Raw genomic sequence first — 20860 nt, forward strand, 5'->3', positions numbered from 1 at the left:
CCTAAACCCATCCTGTTTAGGTATAGTGAGTAGAATTTTAAAAATAAGGAAATCAAAGTAGAAATGCCTTACAGTGGAAAACCACCACACAGACTAAAACTTGGAAGTCTTCTACAACTCCATTACAATCCATCTGGATGTAGTGCAGTAGCTGATTGCTTCAGTGCTTAAGGATAAGTAAGTATGTGCCTCAAATGAAAAAGGAAAGCGTACAGGCAATGGAGTAATGAGCAGGTCACCAAAGAAGCATATCAGGAAATAGCAAGAAACTGCAAGGACAAAATCAAGAATGCAAAGATAAAGAATGAGCAAAAGCTCTGTTAATAAGTCAGGGGGAACTCCTAACCAAAGATGAAAGAAGGCAGAAATACTCAACAACTACTTCACTGTCTTTAGAAAAAAATTAAGCTTCAGCCAGACGCATAATATGGATTATTTGGATAAGGAAGGAGATAAGCTGAGAGAGGAGAAAACAGAAGACTATTACAGAAGTTTTGTTGGGTCTGAATGAAATCAAGTCAGCAGGGCTGGATGAGCTTCATCCCAGGGTCCTGAAGAAACTGAGATCAGAGCCCGTGGCAATGATCTTCATTAAGCAGTGGGAGATGAAGCCAGGTACCAGAGGACTGGAAAAGGGCTAATATAGGAAGGGATGAGGGGGCTTCCTTCTTCATCTCTGGCCCAAGTGTCTCAAACAGTGGTGGCACAGAGCTTCTGGCTCACATCTGCCAGCTGGGCTTTGCCCTGGCTGAAGGCTGGGGAGAGGGAAGGAAGTGGAATAGTACTCCTTTGCCATGTGGGCCTGTCCCAGCTCCCCCATACCCCAGTTGCTATAGCTTGGGGTGCCCACGAGGAGAGGGGTCTCCATTCCACCCATCTTCCCCCTTAGCTCCAACCACAGCAAACCCCAGCTGGCGGCTTCTGCTGCCTTGTCAAGAGGCCTGGGTGGGGGCCTTACTCAAATTGCCAATTGCTCAAATCATGAGCAAGACTTTATAAAGGGGGAAAAGCCAAGGTGCTGCGTTTATTGATCACATGAGTTAGACATAGAGGTTCAGGCACCCCATTCATACAAACGCACACAAATCATCATACAAATCATTACACACAGGCATACACATACACAAAACAACCATTTCATCCACACATACACCAGATATCGATACCAGCAATAGTTGCTCAATTCAGGGTGGCCAACTCAGGCTTATTGAGTAGATTATAATGATTTGAAAATAGCAGATTTGAAGATAACAGCTGGAGCAGGGTGAACAGATGTATCCAAAACAGTAATAGAAAAAGAGACTCACCCAGCTTGGCATTTTCAAAGTGTTGTTTTATAGGGATTGGCATCCTTTGTTTCCATGCTTTGGGGTTTTTCCATGCCCAGCTTCTGTTTTTGCAGTTGTTCTTCTTTTGTCTTCAGCTTATCTTAGCCTTGGAGTGAACTTGTTGCCTGTCTGGCAGAATTTCTTCTTCTGTTATCTCTTTTGTGCCCTCAAGCTTCAAAGGGATTCTTCAGCCATTTGTTAGTTACTGGCTGGTAACTTACACATGGTGCCTCAGCTACAGGGGATGGGAGAGAGCCCTGCCACCTTTGCAGGCCCCCCTCAGCTATACCAGCTGGGGTATTGGGGGGGGGTGGAGAGCTGGGTCAGGCCCATGAAGTGAAGTGGTTCCTTTCCCTCAACCCTTAACTGGGCCTCTTGACAACAGCAGAATATAGCTACCATCTGGGCTTTGCCATGCCCAGAGCTGGGGAGGGTTAGAACAGACCCCTTCATCTTGAAGGCCCAGCCCAGCTCCCCCAACACCCCTGCCAGGGTAACTAGGGGGCCCACAAGATTAGGAAGCTCTGTGCTACTTATCACTCTCTGTGTTTTCAGTGCTTGCAAATGTTCTGTTGTGTTTTGTGTCTAGCTTTAGTTGATAATAAGGGTCCTATCCATTAGGGCTGTGTGAAGCTTTGGGTGGTGATTCGATTTGGAGGAGATTTGGCCTGATATGGTGGCCAAATCTCCAAATCTAAATTGAATCAGGGGACCAACTTAAAGGTCCACATTGATTCAAAGCTCTCCAAATCTTTAGAAAAGATTCAGGGAGCTTCAATGATTTGGGCCATCTCCAGTGGCTGCAGCAGGGAGCTGCAGCTGACTCCAAGCTGTTAAATACAGGGGGGCGGGGGGAGAGGGGAAAGGACCATGGAGAAACCCCTGCCAGCATCCCTATGTCTGCCCCACCTGCACAAGCTCCCAATGCTTTAAAAAAAGTCCCAGTGCTCACTAGGTGTTGCTTGGTGAGGGGGCAATCCTTGCTGCCCCCACTGCCCCATGCTGCCCCCATGGGTGCCCTGCCCAGCCAGCTCTGGCCCTTTAAGGAAAAAAAAAACCCCAAGAAAAGCCCTGGGACACCACTCTTGCAGTGGCCTCGGAGCTTTAGGGGCTTGTGCAGAGCCCTCAACATGGCATGGAGCAATGGGGTACAGCAGGGATTGCCCCCCGCCAGTGGGAAGAGTAAGTCTGTGGGGGTTGTTTGTTAGTTTTTTTTCTTAGAGCCGGAGGTGGCTCAGGTGAGGCACCTGTGGGGAGGGCTGGGGGATTGAGGGGGGGTCGGGGGCTTCTGCAGAGCCTCTCATGCAGCGTGGGGTAGTGGAGGGCAGTGGAAATTGCCCCCCCTCCCACCCAGCAGCACCCACTGAGTTGGGGCTTTTTTTAAACAAGTGTTGGGAGCTGGGGCGGGCAGGGCAGCCATTGCAAGGGCTGGGAGAGTGTGTGGTTGGTGGGGTCTGGCTGATTCGGAGATGTAACCTCTGGGTGACTTGATGGTTTGTAAGGTCTGTCATTGTTCATCAGTTGTTAACTTCATGCCTAATGTTTGAAGCCAAATAACCTTAGAATTACTTTCTGTCTTTGCTCATAAGTTTTATTGTTGTTCTTTTTTTCTTTTAAGACCTGTGGGTAGTATTGTAGAGAGTTTTTCTAAATTTATTTGCAACCCTACCAAGCATATGTAATGAGATCAGAAAAACCAAATCAACCTATATTATGGTTCCCAATGTGGTGTTAAGTAGATTTTGATTCATAAAATTAAGATGCATGGAATATTGTTATGTATAAGAACATGATAATTTCTAGGGTATTTTTCTAACCTAGAAGAGAAGAAATACATTTTGGGATTATTTTGTAGTTGTGCTTTGTAATTAGGAGTCAAACTGCCTAAACTTAGTCAAGGTAACTTGGCTGAGCTCTCTGGTCCCATCAGCTTATTTTCATTCTTGTCAATATAATTTAAGAATGTATATGCGAATGTATAAAGTCCCTTTTGTGTTACAGGGAGTTATATATATTCAGAGGATTAACAGGTCCAATTTTGCTGTGCCTATAGGTGTTGTACTCATAAATTTAAAAGATGTCTTCTTTTTATTAATTTAGTTAGGAGCTATTTGTTTTATTAGACAGATGACAAGAAATAAATGCCTTCTTTAACAAGATTAGTGACAAATCCAGTAAAATGATCATTTAGACGTTATAAATGATGAGAAGTTGATTTTATTTTTTTAAAAAGCTTGATAGTGACTTTTCACTGATTTTTTTTGTTTTTGTTTCGTTTTTTTTACACACTTCAATGATTTTGTACAATTGACATTCCCAGGTCAACTGCACAAAACCTTTCAGAAAAATGTTCGTAACTTTTTTTCTAAAAATGTTGGAATCCAATTATGTGTTAAATATAGTGGTATATGTCCAAAAATGAGATGCAAGTTTTACTGAGAGTAGAGCAAGGTGTGACCTAAGTGTGGGAACAGGAGTCAGAAGGTTCTGCGCTAAGGCTGTCACTTACTTAAGTCTGTCTCATGAACAGGTAATGCAGCACTCCATTCTTCCCCCCTGTAGCACTTATTTCCTCTCTTAATATTTAGAATAAGTAAAGATAAAATATACCAAATTAATATTATGGTAAAAATGCTCTGGTAGGTAGAAAAGAAGGTTAAAATGTAGTAAAACATTTTTTAGCTGTAACCTGTGCTGGTATGCTAAGCTAGGTGATGTGCCAGATTTCAGATCCTCAGGGCACCAGCAGCCCTGGGAATCCCCTCAGGCAGGTCTGCTGACTGAGGTGTCCCATGGAGGGGTATGCGCTTCACTCTCACTGCCCAAGAATTTACTCCAAACCCAATAAACACATTGGTTTCTTTATTATGTACAACTATATGCAGAAAAGAAATTATTAACCAAAAGAAGAAATTTAATTATCAATAGTTAATAATAAAACCAGCAATTTGAATAAAATTTACAACTGCATCATTAGCTGACTAATTCCAACACATGGGGTGGTCCCACTTGTGTCAAACTACTTCAGTAATTACATTCACCTAGTCATAACCTTTTAACACAGTTTCCCTTCTGGTCAAAATCCCCTTCCCATACAGTAAATGGCAACACGACTGTAGCTGTGATCCTCTGCTAGAGGGTGGAGGCGAGGCTCTGGTTGCTTCTGGAACTGTGAACTCCCTTGCTCCTTTTTGACCACCTCCAAATAGTTGTTGCAGGCAAATGGATCACTTCGATTCCTTCTGAAATACACTTTCTTCAAATGCTATGGAATGAAGAGAGTCCCTTCACTCCCCCATGTGATTTGTGCCCACTCCCTCCTGGGGCAGTCTCCCCTCCCAGTACTTGTACCTGCAGACGGGGATTTTCCCCCACCCCCTGAAGATCCTTGTTCCTGCAGCCCCAAGCCTTTCCAGACCAGACAGGGACTTCCCTCTCTGCAGGTCTCAGACCTGGCAGCTTGAGCTTTTCTTGCTTGAACAGGGGCTTCCCACTGCAGGTCTCTGACCCAGGAGCTTCTCCCAGCCAGTGTACCTGCTATGCTGACCCACCCTTTCCCCACTTCTCTCTGGCATTTGTGTCCTTGGTTGCACAGCTCTACACCCAGTGGGAAATCAGCTCCTTGTGGAGCAACACAGCCACTCCACCGTCTAGGTGTCTGCTGCATGAGCAAGTTTCAGCTCCCTTTCCCGTGGCAGTGAGGCTGCATCTGCCCTGTCTCTCCAGACTAGAGTCAGATCCTCCTCTCCTCTTTTCCCATTCTCTGTCCTTTTATGGCACCCTGACAGCCAATTGGAGCCCTCAGTTTACAGAGGGGCTCTGGTCTCAGTTCAAACGGTCTGATAAAAAGTATGCATGGTGCACAGCCCACTCCCCTGCCTGGAAAAGCTACCACACCCTCTGCCAGCTTCTTTCTGCCCTTTTTGCAAAGTTCTTAGACACAGCACACCCACTCAGCTTACAGCCAGGTGAGACTTGCACCTGTTACACAGCATTTTTTCTTACATAAATAAGATTTTATTTTGTTTGATGGACAGGAAAATATTTAAAAAGTTGAAGTTACAGGTAGCAGAAGCTTAGTAAAGCTAAGACTGGAAAATCACCATGAGAGCTGTGATAATTGTAATAGGCTCACTTTAAAAGATGTGATCACAAATATGCTGAGAGTTAAGTATTTAATGGGATTGTGCAAGCTAGTATGACTGATATTTGCTGAATGATGATATTCCTTGCAGAATTCAGTTTTTATTGTGTGTAATACTTGGACATTTTTATCAATTGAGAAATGTGATGTAACTTTAAACAGAATACTATTGAAATGACACAAAGGGCTGTTACACATGACAATACTCTGCTACTGTTAAGGCTCTGTCTAGTTTTTTTCTGATGGGACTTCTGCGTACTAGACTAAGTTCCTAAGTTCACTTAAATGAACTCCAGAAGTTTACAATATAAGGCTCCTCCATATAACATACAAATTATTAACTCTGAAGAACACCTTTTTCCATTCACTGTTCAATGAAGGAGCTATTAATTAACACTTGTATTTTATACTGGCAGCAGCAGTACTCCAAAAGCCTGGGGAGGGGGAACTTTTAAAAAATTTTTTTAAGTACATAGAATATGTATCTTGCCTTGTTTTGGAAAGTATTCACCATTTTATATTTTTGAGCTGCTTTTTGTATCTTTGTGTTATGGAGAAGTGAGATATGTGATCAAATGATAGTTTAGATATAAGAAGTAGTCTTTCAGAACAAGGTCTGTATATTTGAACTCTGGAAATTAATTTGAACACAGTCAAAATAATTTCAGTCAGCTCAAAATGATGCAAGTTGTTTCACTGGTTGGACTTTTTTTCCCTTCACATTGGCCATTTTTTTTTCCTGCGCATGCATGGAAAAAAAAATTAAAGGGTGTTTATACACATGTTCCAGGAGTTAGGGGCAAGAGAGGCACTTTAATTAGAGAGGATCTCAAAGCCACTCTAATTAAAGTGCCCAGAGCGTCTCATGTATCAGTGGTCCTATGCTGAAAAATGGCTCATTGAATGAGTTTTAGGTAAAGTGCCCTCATCACCATTTCTCAGCTTGGGGACACCAATACCCAAGATACTGGAGTCTGCTGGAGCACAGTAATTACCATGCTTAATTAATTATTTGCCATTAATCAGAGCAGCCTCACTGATCATGTATAGGTGCTCAAAGATTTTATCTGATGAGAACTGCATGGGCTAGAAGCCCTCAATAAAAAACAAAGGCTTTGTTTGGAAAGCTGCCCAGTAAGTGGCTTCCATGCTCCAAAGACTTTTCCAATCTGAAATGAGGACACAAAACAAATGCATAAGACAAACGTTATTGGGAAGGGGAGTATATGAATTACAAAAATAAAGGTTCTGTAGGTGGCTGTTGCACGATGTGAAGTCTTATGGAAAGGACTGTATCTATATATTTTCTTACAGCCCAAGTGAAAGCTGATGGCCTTTAGCCAGACAGCTTTGAAAACCTCGTCTTTTTTTATCAAAAAGTTTGTCAAGGAAATAGATCTGGTTCCTTATATTCAAAAGACCTACTCGCATAATCGGAAGGCTAACAAGCAGGGTTGGTGCCATGGGCAAAACGAGAGGGAGAGAGGGGAGAGCACCTGAGGGGTGTTGCTTAGAAGAGCAGAGTTAGTGGGACAAGGCACCAAAGAGACACAAGTTCTGAGAATGGGGTGGGGATCAGGTGCAGGAGTTTTACCTATGCCAGAGACTCAGAAACAGTTCCTGGCTTCTGTTGCTGCTGCAGTGGCTGTTGCTGTGTGGTCCAGCTGTTACTCTTAGAGTTGTAGTATAGTGTCTGGTGTCTCATCACCCAGCTGCTACACCATGAATTCTGTGAGGGTACAAGATGATTTTGGCCTTCGTCAATTTGGCACTCAAGTCTGGTGCTTTGCCCTTCCCTAATTACACCACTGCCCGTAATACTGAAACCAGACACCTGCACCAGAAATGCTAACCCACTCCTGATCAGGAAGTTTTAGGCAATATATCTTGTGAATAACTATAGAAGTCCTGGAAAAGACCAATGCACATTCACTCATCTTTATTCCGCTCCAACCATATGACTCTTCTTTAAGTCCCCCATGTTAAGATTATTCCTACCCCTCCACCTTTTAATGTATCTGCAGTTATCTGTTTAACAACCCTGCTTGGTGAATCAGTTATCTGATGGTCTGCAATTTTTAAATTCAGAACTCTCTCCTGTTGCGTTAGAGAGGAAGCAAATAATTGCTTCATGTGTGGTAAAACACTGAGGATAATTTACCCATATTACAGAAAGATAGCACTTGAAATGTGAAAATTATACCTGCTTGACTCCGGTAATTGCACCCTAAAGGTAGACTTGATATATAAAAACATGAATCATTTGAAATAAAACAGATACTGTACCATCTTAGATGTGCCTGTGTTGGTGGTGGGGTACGTGGAAAGAAAGCTAGTGTACTTAATTATGAGAGGGCAAAAAGGGACTTTTTTGGCAGAAACAATATGACAGTACCCAGTGGCATCATGAACCCTTTAACAGTATTTAGTTTTTAGTCTAAGTTAGTTAGGAGAGAGTAAGGGAACTTTTTTTGAATTCTTAAGCCTGTCAGCTCAGAAGCAATTTTTAAGATCTAAAATGAAAGGCTCATCTTAACCTGCTATATAATATGTTTCACATTGTGCATGTGATTATGTATATAAAAACTTTATATACTTTCCTCCACTTAGATGAAGGACACATCACACCAGAGTATTATGTTCAGTAAAAAAAAAAAGGGCAATTTCCTTACCTTTTGTTAGTATGACTTGATGTCTTGATTAAATTACATGAAAATGCTGATCAGTGTGGATTTCTTTTTATATGCCATGTGAAAGATACTTATAGGCACAATATGTAAATGTTCATGAAATTGTTAGTTCATTCTTTGGAGTATAAATAAACTTAAAACTGTAAAAAAAAAAAAAAAAAAAATTGTACAGCCTGTTGTCTATACAGATAAGCTTTGGGTCAGTTAATACTGCTAAGGCATACATGGTATGGAATTCAGGTTTCTGTATATTGTCAGGTCCCAGTAGGGGTGGGATCCTCACTATTTGGGAGTGGGAGCAGGTGCGGTTGATCTATCAGACCTCTTTCCTCTTCTGTCAAAAGAACTGTGGAGTCCCACCCTGCTGGGATCTGAGACTCTTCCCCCTGCCACTGCATGACCATGGTCTGGTGGTGTGCATTTGGTCCATCTGAGGAGAAGGGGAATTTGTGGGGGAGGGAGAGATCAGGTCCCAGGGATGTGGAGGGTGGGGCAGGGTCTTTGTGTATGAGGGAAAGGGGGAGCCACAGTGTCTGTGAATGGGGACTCGGTAGGACCTGCAGGATTAAGGGGGTGGGTGGGAGCTGGGGTCCCTGGAAATGGGGGTTTGGCTTGGTCAGGCTATTTCCATGGTGTGTGGGGAAGGGGAAAGTGGGAACGATGTGCTCAAATCCCTGCAGCTTGGAGGCAGAAGAGGACAGGGTCAATCTCTGAGGGGACGGTTGGGGGGGAGGTGCAGAAGCAGGGGGAGGTGGGCTGCGTTTGGGGGTGGGGTAGGAATCCTCAGGGACCACAGGGATAGAGGCAGGCCATGTCTGAATGGGGGGGGGGGCAGGGATTAAGTGGGATTAGGGCTGGCAGGTGTGGGCAGTAGGCCAGTGTCCAGTGCTGGCGGATGGCTTGTCTGGAGGGAATTTGACAGCCCCAGAACCTCTGGGCTGTGGAGTGGGGCTGGGCGTCCCAGCAGTTGAGCCATCATTGGGAGGGACTCACTGTCATTCTGTCTGCAGCACTACAGTGCAGAACAAGTCATGGAACATCTTCATGGAGCAGGGAATGCTGGGATGCTGGAGGGCACTGCCATGTTCCCAATCAATTGAGGCTGTTTGTAAGCATTCATTCAAATGTTTATACCCCAATGAATTGGCATCTCAGCTACATTAAGGTTTTTAAATGGTTGAAGTTCTGTGAATGCTTGTTCACAGAATATTTCAATTGATGGAACTGCAATTCTGCTGGTTGAAATGAAATTTTTGTACACACCTTTAGTGCAATTATAATAGAAAAAAATCAGGAGAGACCTGCAATAATCTTGTTAATAGGACAAATAGGATGGTTATAGAAGAACTCCAGGAGGCAGGGGGGAGGGGGATTTAATTAGTGCAGCTCTGAAAGCCACACTAATTAAAGTGCCCAGAGCATCATGTGTATCAGTATCCCTGTTCTGAAAAATGACAGCGGGGTGCATTAACTAAAGCTTCTCGAATGAGCTTCAGTTAAAGAACCTCCTCTATCATTTTTCAGCATGGGGATGCTGAGACACCTGATACTGGAGTCTGAAATTGCCATGCTCCAGCAGATTCAATCAATTAAGTCTGCTCCAACACACTGTAATTACAGCACTTTGGGGCAGAGTCCTTGCACATGTATAGGAGCTCATAGATTATTCAGATGCATTAAAATACTGTCACAAATATTATTATCTAATTATTTTCCCTGAAGTGACTGTTTTAGTACTTGCATATCTATTTTTATCTTTTCTTGCTGTTGTTAAAATAACAAAGTTCAAATTTTGGTTGTATCTAAAGCCAGTGCAATTTCAGATACTGAGCGTAGTATATTTTTTAAGTTTTTAAGGACATCTGTTCTTCATGCATAGACTGGGAATATTAGTACTGGAATGATAAAATATAAAATTATAATTTCTAAGATCATCCACAGCATAGCAAAGTGACTGATCTTCAAATCTTTTCAATTCAAAGAAGAAAATTGTATTTTAAGGTATTTCATTTTGTCCTTGAGTTACTCCCATATATCATCTTACTTAAAAATCTTTCCATATTGGATATTTTAGTTGTTGCACTGGTTGGTGCCTACATACTTTTTTTATGTACAAGTGCTCTTTTCTTAAATTGACAGTGTCTTTTTAGCAGCTTACAAAATACATAGATGTTCAATCAAGAACAATTTTGACCAGTAGAGAAAAAGATAGATGGTGTTGCATTGTTCGCAAACTGATAAAGGAGCTAACAACAGCACTTAGTACTTATATAACATGTCTAATGTTCAAATGATTTTTAACACTATTTATGAACAATTATTAATGTTTTATGAACATTTTATGGATTTGAAAGGAAATGGATGGATAAAAATGTCTTTGTATCAAACAAGTTTGTGTATTCCAAATGAACCTTGGATATCCATTGCTATGTGGAGAAAAAAACATACAACAATGGTGTAACTTGCTTTATGAGCCATTTATATTAGTGGATCAAGGTTCACCTATTTAATAGGGGGTGAAAAAGAAAAAGACTTTAGGTGAAAGAGTTATAGTTGTCCAGTAATTGTTTAGACTATATCATTTTTCCTTTAACTCTCTGAAATATAAACTTGAGAATGCTACTTAACTGATCAATTGACATATAACTGGAATCATAGCACGGAAATCTAATGTAGCTTACAAGTATACCCAGACATATTTGATGAATATAAACTGAAGTTCAGTGTTCTTCCTTCCAGGTTTCTACAGTTAGTATCTCTCATGCTGGATGAGCTCAAAATAGACTGTGAAAGCCCCTCTTATGCTATTTTCGATACAGGTTTCAATACAAATCTGCTAATGCAAAGTTTTTGCCAAGTTTATCCTAATTTGCACAGCTGTAGTTCTGAATTCCCTGACATAGGAAACAAGACAAGGCATTTTCCCCATAAATTAGGTTGCTTAGTTACTCAGAAGATTTAAATATATGGTTCTGTGCAGCTCTATTAGGAGACTCTTCTGCAAATTGACACATTTCAGAGAACAATGTTATTCTCTGCTTAATATTTTAAATGCTTGATTTCATGTCAAATTTATTTTATTGAATAAACTTTGTATTTAAGTATAAAGTATGTAGGTAAACACAATATCCATTTAAGGGGATATCTAACTAAAATGGGATTTACATGCTTGAATACTAATTGATGGTGTTCTGAGATTCATTTTTGTAAAACGATACCCAGCAGTTATTTTAAAGGTATTGTGAGTGGTGCTGGATTAACAGTACGTAGCGAAGGCCCTCCCTTTAGTAGATTTTGATCTATGCAGACATATTCAAGACGCTATGGATTTGGAACTCCCATTTCTGTTGTTTTGGGGAATTTAGGATCTGTCTGTAAATTTAACCATTTTAGACATTCTTTTTATGATGCTAAAATGACCAGTCCTCCAAATCAGTGAAGGTGCACACATCACTTAGCCCAAGTCAGTCAGGTGGTTTACAGCATAATATTGCAATGCTGGCAAAGCAGACATTCGCAAGAGCTTCCTTCAGAGTCAGGAAGCATGTTATTGCTGGAATATTTTTTTTAGAAATGAAAGGCACCAACTTTTCTTATATTCCCCCAAGCCATTAAATTTTATTTAAATAGATTTCTTATTCATTTTCTCCATGTTATTTTTGACCATCCCTGTGACTACTCACTACCATAATGTAATCACTTCCTTGCAGTATTTCTTAATAAGTAAATTAATGTAGTTTGACTTGAATTATTCTATGTTGTAGCTTTTGCAATCCACCTGTGCAAACATGTTCTCACTTTTCTACATGCTGGCACTAACTAGAGGAAACCACACACATTTTTCATTCTTGTTGGCATTTAATGGAACAGTGCCCTACCGCCCAGTGGTGGGGAGGCAAGGAAAACCTTGGCTGCACTGGTTCTACTAACTACATTCTTCACCCTGTGTAGGACTAAGGGAGAACTCCTAATATATTGACTGTGCTAAACTGGTAATAATGAGTTGAGGTTGGCCACTGATTATTTCCCAAATCTGTTTGTTGCTCCATTTTCTTTTCCCTCTATTAATAAAACCTGTTGTATATTAATATTGCTTGCAAGTGGGGAAGTTAGTTCACATTGAAACACTCAGGTAGGAATTATTTTCCAGGGTTTCTGGGTGGGGGCTTGAGGCAAGATGATTAATTTGTGTAAAATCCCTAAGTTGAACTCAGCCTTTGTTACTGCCATGTGGTGTTTGGCAGAAGGGTTGCATTGATATTGGAACATTGAACACTGAAGTTATGTCTGAATTAAGTGAGGTTAAGAAAATATCTTCTGGAAGGTAATCTTATTTCAGTCAAGAGGTTGCATGTCACCTATAGGTTACAGTGCTTCAGAAGTGTTCTTAGAGTGCCACATCTAGTTATTTGAGTAACAAGTGCCATTGTATGTCTTGATTACATTGTCTTGCTTATGGATATGTCTTTGTGGAATGTTCTTTTAACTTTATTTCTAACTACATTTACAACTGTTAAGAAAGGATGCACACAGCTGTTTGACACACCTCATCTATAGTCACACAGCCTCCTTTAAGCTACATAACTGTAGACTGAGAGTGGTGTGTACATTCAGAAGCCATGCAGGGAACTTGTAAGTGGCTGAGGGTGGGGGGAGGGGCAGGTGGAATTGGGGCATTGGGTAGTAGGTCCAAGGGTGTTGGTGTTGGTGAGCTAAAAATAGACTGGTTAGGATAAATGTGGGTAGGAAAATCACAGCCCCAGGGCTGGGGCAAGCAGCTGACCTTTTCCAGTCCCAGGGCTGTGCTCTGAACATGTACAAGTGTTCAATAGATTAACCTGTTCCTAAACTATGTTAATTCACCTCTTTAGGTGTACTAACTTACATGAAACCCACTATGTTTTGCCCAATTTACCTCCTCTGAATGCCTGCACAGATGGTCATGTAGCAGGCTTGCCGTTTCAAGCTTGGGTTGAGTCCCAGGCTTGAACTCTTGCTGCTTTGATTGGTGGAGCTCATTCCCCAATCAAGAGGCAGCAAGAGGAGTTCAGTCACGCCTCTTTCCTGAGGGGAGGGGGAAAGGAGTCCCCTCCCCCCCCACCATGGACTTGATTAAAGACTGTGACACTGAGGTCCAGAAGACTTCAGGGTCACAGCCCTGGAGCATATAAAAGAAGCTGCATGCCCAGCATGAGGAAAGCATGTCCGGGAGAGAGAGAAGAGTGGATCTTAGAAGAGCTGAGGAGAGCTGCTCAGCAGGATGAAGCAGTAACCCAGAAATGGTCCTGAAGACTTCTATCAGTGGGGGATGGCGGATGGCTCCAGCAGCTAGGCTTTTTGTGTGCAGCACTGCACATGGCATCCAGACCCTGGGAGCTGTGTGAGGCAGCTCAGGTCTGCAACCTTTGGCATGTGGCCAGACACATGGTACACAGACTGGTGCATGGAGTAGGACCTTTGGAGCGGTTGGGCAGCTCAGGTCCCCAACCCCCAAAATGAGGCTGGGAGCTCGGTGCAGGAGGTGCTGCATGGAGGGTCTGGGAATGGACCGAGCCTGGTGCTACACGAGGCAGCCCAGGCCTTTGACCCATAGCAAAAGGTTGAGTCCAGAGAGCCAGATGGTGATCAGGCTATAGATCCAGCTGACAGGTCCAAGCCAGAGGCCCCAGAAGCCCTGCACAGTGGAGCCCTGTTCCAGCGGACAGCGAGCCCCCCACCAAAGCCCACTGCAAGCAAGAGAGCAGCCTAGCGCAGAGGACAAGGACCACCATGGAAGCCATGAGTTGCAGGGAAAAGAGGATTCCCACAGGGGAGGGGAGTCCTCCCCTCCTCCCATTTAGTTAAGGGCTCCTAAAAAGGGGAGGTCCCAGTGATAGGGCTCCCCTAAAGTTACCAGCTTCTTTATAGGGCTTGGGAAAAGCCCAAGGACATTGGGGTATACTGTCAGGATTGTTTGTCTTTGAGGTTTATATATATACATTGTACATATGTTTATATGCATGTTCCTTTCTGTTGTAATAAGTTAATGTAAATAAATTTGTATATAGTTAAGTCCCCTGACTGTCCTGGCCTGGTTCTATAGGGACGGAGGGAAACTGAGCAGTCTGCAGTCCCCACCTCATAGCACACCTGCTAGCTAACAATCCCCTTCAATTGGAGAAGGGGAGTATATACCCAAGTTACCTATGCTAGAGTCAGTTAGCTTGACCTGACCCTACTAAGGTTAATCTTAATGTAAAAACTAAATGTAAAGGCTGTACATACCCTAAGTAAACAACGTATTTTACACTAATACTTTTTAAATCAAATCAGAGGTAACTGTTAGGCAACCCAAGGGAAAGTGTTCTGGAAAATGCCTAAATGCATTGATGAAAATTCAGAGCATATTGATTTACAAGGTAAAAGCCTTCCATGCGCGCTCTGTTAATTTTTTCATTTCCCAACAGGTTTTCCCTTTCTGTCCTATAAAACAGATTTTCTATCTTTCATATCAGTCTATGTTCCTCTTTTTTCTCTTTTCTTCCTCAATTTCTTTTGTCTAATTTTATTTTTCTGCTCCCTCCTTCCCTTCTCTGCCCTTCTTCCTCTACTTCCATTTATACCTTTTCTTTTCTGTGTCACTTACTTGTAATGGTGGATTTGGATATGCACAGGTATGAATGTTTTTCTCATTTTTTCCACCATTCCTTATCTCTTTTATTCTGGAATCCATGTTGCAGTTCCTCTCTCTATTAGTCAGATGATGTTAAATTCAGCTGAGATAATTTATTGAAATAAATGAGTTGTGGTGGCTGCTATAACTGTAAGATATTTTTTGCTGAGCCATAAAAGGCCCGGGTCCTATCTTTTTAATTCTTCGGTGCTTATCTAGCAGATGGATGTCACTATAACAATGACCTTGATTGCATAATATTTCACAATATCAACTTCTGGCTACAGAGAAGTGGACCTAACGGAATTTCATTTCTGGACACGTATCAGTTTTGAGTAATCTTATGCTTGTGTGCTGAATTGTTTTTCTTGTTTTCTCCTCAAGGGTCTAGATGACCCTTGAGGTCCCTTCCAATCATCTGGTTCTACTTAAGTCATTTAATGGACATCATATGAGCACCTAGCATTGGACAAACAAGTAAGACACTGCCCCTTAACAAGGAGCTCTACCACTGTACCTTTCATTGAGGTTATTATATGTAATATTATATGTAATATTTTGTACTATTTATTACTTTGATTATAGCTGGAAAATTTAACAATAAGTTGAACTTGAGGTTTGTTTTCAAGACTTCGGCTTTTTCTGTTAATAAATTAACAAGAACTTTCAAGTGTTTAATAAATGCTAGTGTTCGTTTGCTCTCTCTCTCTGAAAAAAGTGGGAATTTTAAAAAATAACAACATTTTAACATGTTCCCTCATTTTCACAAACAACTAATCTTTTCTCTTCTCTCAAGAGAATTGGAAGAGGAGGAGTTTAAATATCCTTCTTTGGGAGAGAAAGATTTTTAAAGACATTGAATGACTTTGGGGGAACCTGAAAATGAAATTCATGCTAAATGAATGAATGTAAATATGGGGAACAAAAAGAGCAAAAGATTAGGAAACATGTTTTTTGTCTCCATTTCAACAGTTCAGGTTGCTGGAAGACTACAGGTGACATAATTAACCAGTTCTGGACCTTGGTTTTGAATCTCGGGCTATGGAAAATGTGTTGTCATTTTTTTGTGAAATGGCTTTTTAAAATATAGTAATGTGTGTCACAGCAGAAGGAATCAAGGTGCATGCTGCAGAGCTGTGATGACTCCTAATTAAGACTACAGCTCCCAGAAACCCACAGGTGCTAGGAGTCAGGGAAGAAAAGGAATAAGCAGGAGAGGAAGTTTGTGCCTGGAGTGAGAAGAAAAGAGAGAATTTGCAATGCCTTCATTTAGAGAATGGTCCTACATAGCAGGAATGCACAGTGGAGCTTGGAGTCTCACTGGATTTGTCAGCCAGGACTGGGTGGACTGAAGGAGCTGGACTTATACTGAGGGGTCAGCTGCAGACTGTTGCTAATTGAGCACTCTGAGACTTATCTCAGGATTCCTCTGGAGGTTGTGGATGTATAGAGGAGGGAGAGGGGGTGAAAATTTAAGATACTAACTATATATTAACACAGTTGTTGATGCTTCTTTATCTTTTACTAGTTCCTCCCTTTGGTCCATTGGTTTGTGACCCTGACTCCTATGATTTTCTATTGAAAAAGTGGGAACTCCATCCTGTTTCTTTTCTCAGTTTCTGGGTCAGCAAAACCACCAGAATTTTTCAGTACAAATATATGAAAGAGGTAATAATGACTTGTTGAGCAAAAATGTGGTCCACAAGAATTGTTAAAATTTTTAATAAATCTTTAAAATTGTTTAAAAAATTTAGGACAGCTTATTGCCATTTAAATGACAGGTTTGATTATTCATGTGCATGCCAGGAGATTATATATCTTGGATCATTCAAAAGCATCTATGTTCCAACCTCCAATGTGATCACAGGATGATTTGATGTGTCTCAAAAATAATGACTCAATTCAACCAAGATTGAAAGAATACTTTGTGGTGCTCCTGAACTGAGAGTTGATTTGACAGATGCTACCATTGAGTTTATCCCCAAACACCCTGAAAGGGGATTTCTCACTGTAAGAGGGTGGCCTCCTCATCAGGTCTTGGCCAGATGCCCTGATCCTAGGGTAACTACCTGCTTTACTTTACTGCCACACCTTGATGGAAAACTATGAAAGGCAGGAGGCTACCCATTACTGGCCCTGCTGACAAGGGCCTTAACACCTATCCAACCTCCCCTCTGTGGGTCCCATGTGTTGCTCTGTGTATGTTACCTCTCTGGCCTATGGCCTGAGCAAACCAGGCACACAGTTGGCAACTGTACACAGGAGGCAACTATATTATAAAATCCTTTCCATAAAAGCTAAGTACAGATTTTGGGGAGGGTAAATCAGGGTCAAAATGACCATCCAATTTAAGTTTAGCTCATCCTGCTCCTGACCTTACACTTTCAGACCCACTCTCAGTGACTGGCGATCAGTGTAAACCTGTAACAGAATAGAAGTTTCATACATACAAACTGGTTTACAAATTGCAGAACCCAGTTTAAGATAAACCTGGATCTGTGTAGTTATGAGACTCATTCAGTTCAGGTCAAACTGGTGCATCGTACTTCTGTCCACTTCCCCAGGGATGGGAAAACCCAAACATTGGCCCCAGCCCCAGGGTTACTCTTTTTCAGTCCCCCCTTCTTCTGCTTTGGTCTATTTCCCCCCTGCCCCCAGCCTCTTGCTCCCCCCTAGTCAGTGCTCTCAAACCCTGTCCCACAAGCCACTCTGGATGCAGCTGCTTTAATCAATGTTCACCATGGTCAGAGAAGAACAAGTAAGTCCTAGTGGGGGGAGGTCCGGGATAAATGGTGGTGTAGTTTCACATTGCTCCTGCTCCCCCTACCCCTCATGGATCATGCCTCCCCCCCGACCCCATCCTCAAGTCGCTCTTGCCCCAATGTCCCCTGGCAGACCTCTGATCCCCTTCACCCTGTTTGACCCTCAATCCCACAGCTAGCCCTCCCAATCCTGACTTTACCTACTATGGAGCTGTCATTTTGAATTAATTTAACTTACCCCTAACACTCCCAAATGTCTGTACTTAGCCAAGCTAGTAAAAGTGCATCTTAAAATCACTTAGGTGCACGGCAGACACCTATACAAAGGCTGTTCTGTAACATCATTTCATGTATCGTTAGAAACCTTCTAAATTTCAGATTAATTTATTCATGGCCAATACCATTTTTAAGTAATTATTTCTCATGACAGCATTGTGCTTCAAGATAAATAGCTCTTTTGCAATCCTTGATATTTACTCCTACAGGCCTGATGTATATAGAGACCAATCAGATCTCTTCTCAGTTTTCATTTTTTTAAAACTAAACAAGCTAATCTTATTGTTTATGTCCTCTTGTAGAATAGGCCCTCCATTTACCTAAACATCCCAGTTAATGCTTCTAAGCAGATGCCTAAACTCCTCTTTCTTGAGCAGGTGTAATCTGAATCATACACTGTTTTCTAAACCAGGTTTTATCAGTGTCTTAGACTAGCTCTGCTTGAAATGTCTCTCCAGGCATTTTCTATGCTCATTTTTTTTTGTAATCAAAGTATATGCAAAATGCAAGTAAAGTGTATTAACAGTTTCTGTTTTAAAAAATATTTTAAACTGTCTCATTCTCCTTGATGCCCATTTTGTACAATTAAACATTTTGTAAAATTAAAGGATTTTTTTCAATAACTTGAGGAATTTAAGCCAGTGAATGTTATCCTAAAACAAGACCATGACTATTCCATTAGTCTTTTTATGGGATGAAGGAAAGGAAATTAGAGAGAAATCTCAAAATGCAGCCAGAGATTTAACTGGTGCTTTATGTAAAACTGTACATTAAGGATTTCACTACCTGTCAGACATGTAAATTTCCTGAGAAACCCATTTTTGCTGTAACAAAGAGAATCTAAATGCTGGACTTTTCTCTTGGCATCCTGTTCTTTTCTTTTCCCCTTACTGAATTATTGCTACAACTCTATCTTTTAGTTGGTTCAGTGTTATCTTCTAATACATTTCAGTGTCTCTTTCGACTTGTAATAGCTCTTTTTTTCCTGCAGCCAGGCCTACATTTCCAAATAACAGTTTACCACTGAAACAAAAGAAGAAAAATTGTGAAAACTCTCAGTATTCCATATTTGATTTGGATCCACTTCATGCACAAATACTCATTCCATATTTACCAATCAAACTGTCATGTAAAAATAAGAAACGAGATCAAAGGATGGCAAAATAAATGCATCCATTTAGATTCTCTGAGGAAAACAAAATAAAAGCACTAAATTTCAAATCTGGTTTGTGCACAGGTAGATTCAGGCAGGGTGTGGTAGTGTGATCTTGCTCCCCTTTTGGTGGTGGCACACATACAATGAGTTTTACAATCACCACCTGGTCAGCTCCTGCTTAAGCTCCATTTGTGCAGTGAGGTCTATATTGAGAACATCAGCTTATCTGAGAAAGCTCTAGCCGGATCCTGTTTTTGCATGGTTTCAGAATCCAGAGGTTGGGTATTGCCACCGTTTGCCCTGTCCCTTCTCCACTTCTCTTGCTGAACTCAGTTGCAGGGGAAAGTGGGGAATGAATGGCTAACACCCTTTTGTGTTGTGGCCCAGTCACAGAGCTGAAGAAGTGCTGTTACATTTTTTTTTTTTTTTTTTTTTTACCACATAACCCTTGTATACATTAGGAAAATTGGAGCCTATAATTGGATACCATGGTGCTCTCTAAGAGCATGTCCCCATGAGCATATATGTGAAGCCCCCCACAGTGCTGCATTCACCTCACTGCTATTTTGCAGTCTGATGTACCTTTTTTTTTACACCAGGAGATCCTGATTTTTTTTTTTTTTAAATCACTAAAAAAAAAAGTGGTGTGGAGCATGTGGCAGCAGCGTGTGCTGCAGAAGGGGGGCCTGGCCAAAAAGAGCCACACTGGCTGCTGGCCAGGCTCCAAGACAAAGGTTCAACACCACTACTGCCCTGGGAGGGCCCCAGGGCCCTAGGTAAGGCAGTTGGGGCCAAGCTATGCTTCAAGCCTTGGAGCTTGGGGGTTGTCAACTGCAGGGCTGTGGAAAGAGGCTGAGCTTTCCCAGCCCCAAAGTTAATAAGGGGAGGGTTTTTTTCTGTGACTTGACTGGAGCAGAGGATCCAACCAACTGTCAAACTGTCCATCAGGAGGTGGTGTGGGGAGAGGGCACTATGCATTGGAAAGTCAGGGGATAGCACTGGAGTGTCTATCAGTCAGATAAGTGTGCAAGTGTTTGTTCTATGGGTAGGTGGTCAACTGGAGGAAACTTCTATGTTGTCAGACAAGGTAGAAGTTTCTACAAGATCTGCACTGTTGGTCTGGTGGACCTGTGATTCTACTGGTAGAAATATAATGCTTGTATGCATTATATATAGAGTGTGTACTGTTAATTGGGAATAAAAAAATCACCGCAGTATTTTCTCATTACAGCTCCCCATGACTGGCAACAGTCTGCATAACTGTTACAAATGTTTGAGCTTTGTGTGCATTCCAAAGGGCCAGGTTTTCAATTATTTTCAGATACTGAGTTGGGAATATATTCAGGTTAGCAAGTAGTATTTTCAGAAACCTTGAGTCCCATAATAGAAATCAACATAACTGAGATGCTTTTGAAGTAATATTTGAAAATGGGATTTAGATAGCTAAATTACTTAAGCCTGCTGAGTAGGGCAGTGTCCAAATAGCTGAGAAACCTAGACCTTAGCCTCTTATTCAGTTGCCCACTATGAAATACGATACATTCTCCTTCATCTACCCATGTCAGAGTTACTGTGCGACAGTTCATAAGAGGCAAAGATTGCTTATGGCAATATCTTTTATTGGACCATCTTTATAGTTGGGATAGTTAGACAAACATTGGAATGCAAGATATTATTCAACACATCTTTCAAACTGAAGAGTGATTAATATTTTAAATTTAGAGCATTTTTTCCAGTGCATGATCTAAAGCCATAAATATTTTTTCTTTCTATTTTATATGCATAGCTCAGTTGTGTACAACATGCACACATCAAATTTGGTATATGTGCCTATATATAAAGTCAGAAGTTT

The 20860-nt window shown here is 41.5% G+C and overlaps 1 protein-coding gene across 2 annotated transcripts in view; it reads left to right on the plus strand.

Annotated features, from left to right (window-relative positions):
• Positions 1-20860, plus strand: part of PCDH15 (protocadherin related 15) — a 1613120-nt gene that overhangs the window by 878544 nt on the left and 713716 nt on the right. The gene's annotated exons all lie outside the window — the stretch shown is intronic.

This window comes from Crocodylus siamensis, chromosome 7 (genome assembly GCF_052110815.1).
Source record: "Crocodylus siamensis isolate JL-2025a chromosome 7, ASM5211081v1, whole genome shotgun sequence".
Lineage (NCBI taxonomy): Eukaryota > Metazoa > Chordata > Crocodylia > Crocodylidae > Crocodylus > Crocodylus siamensis.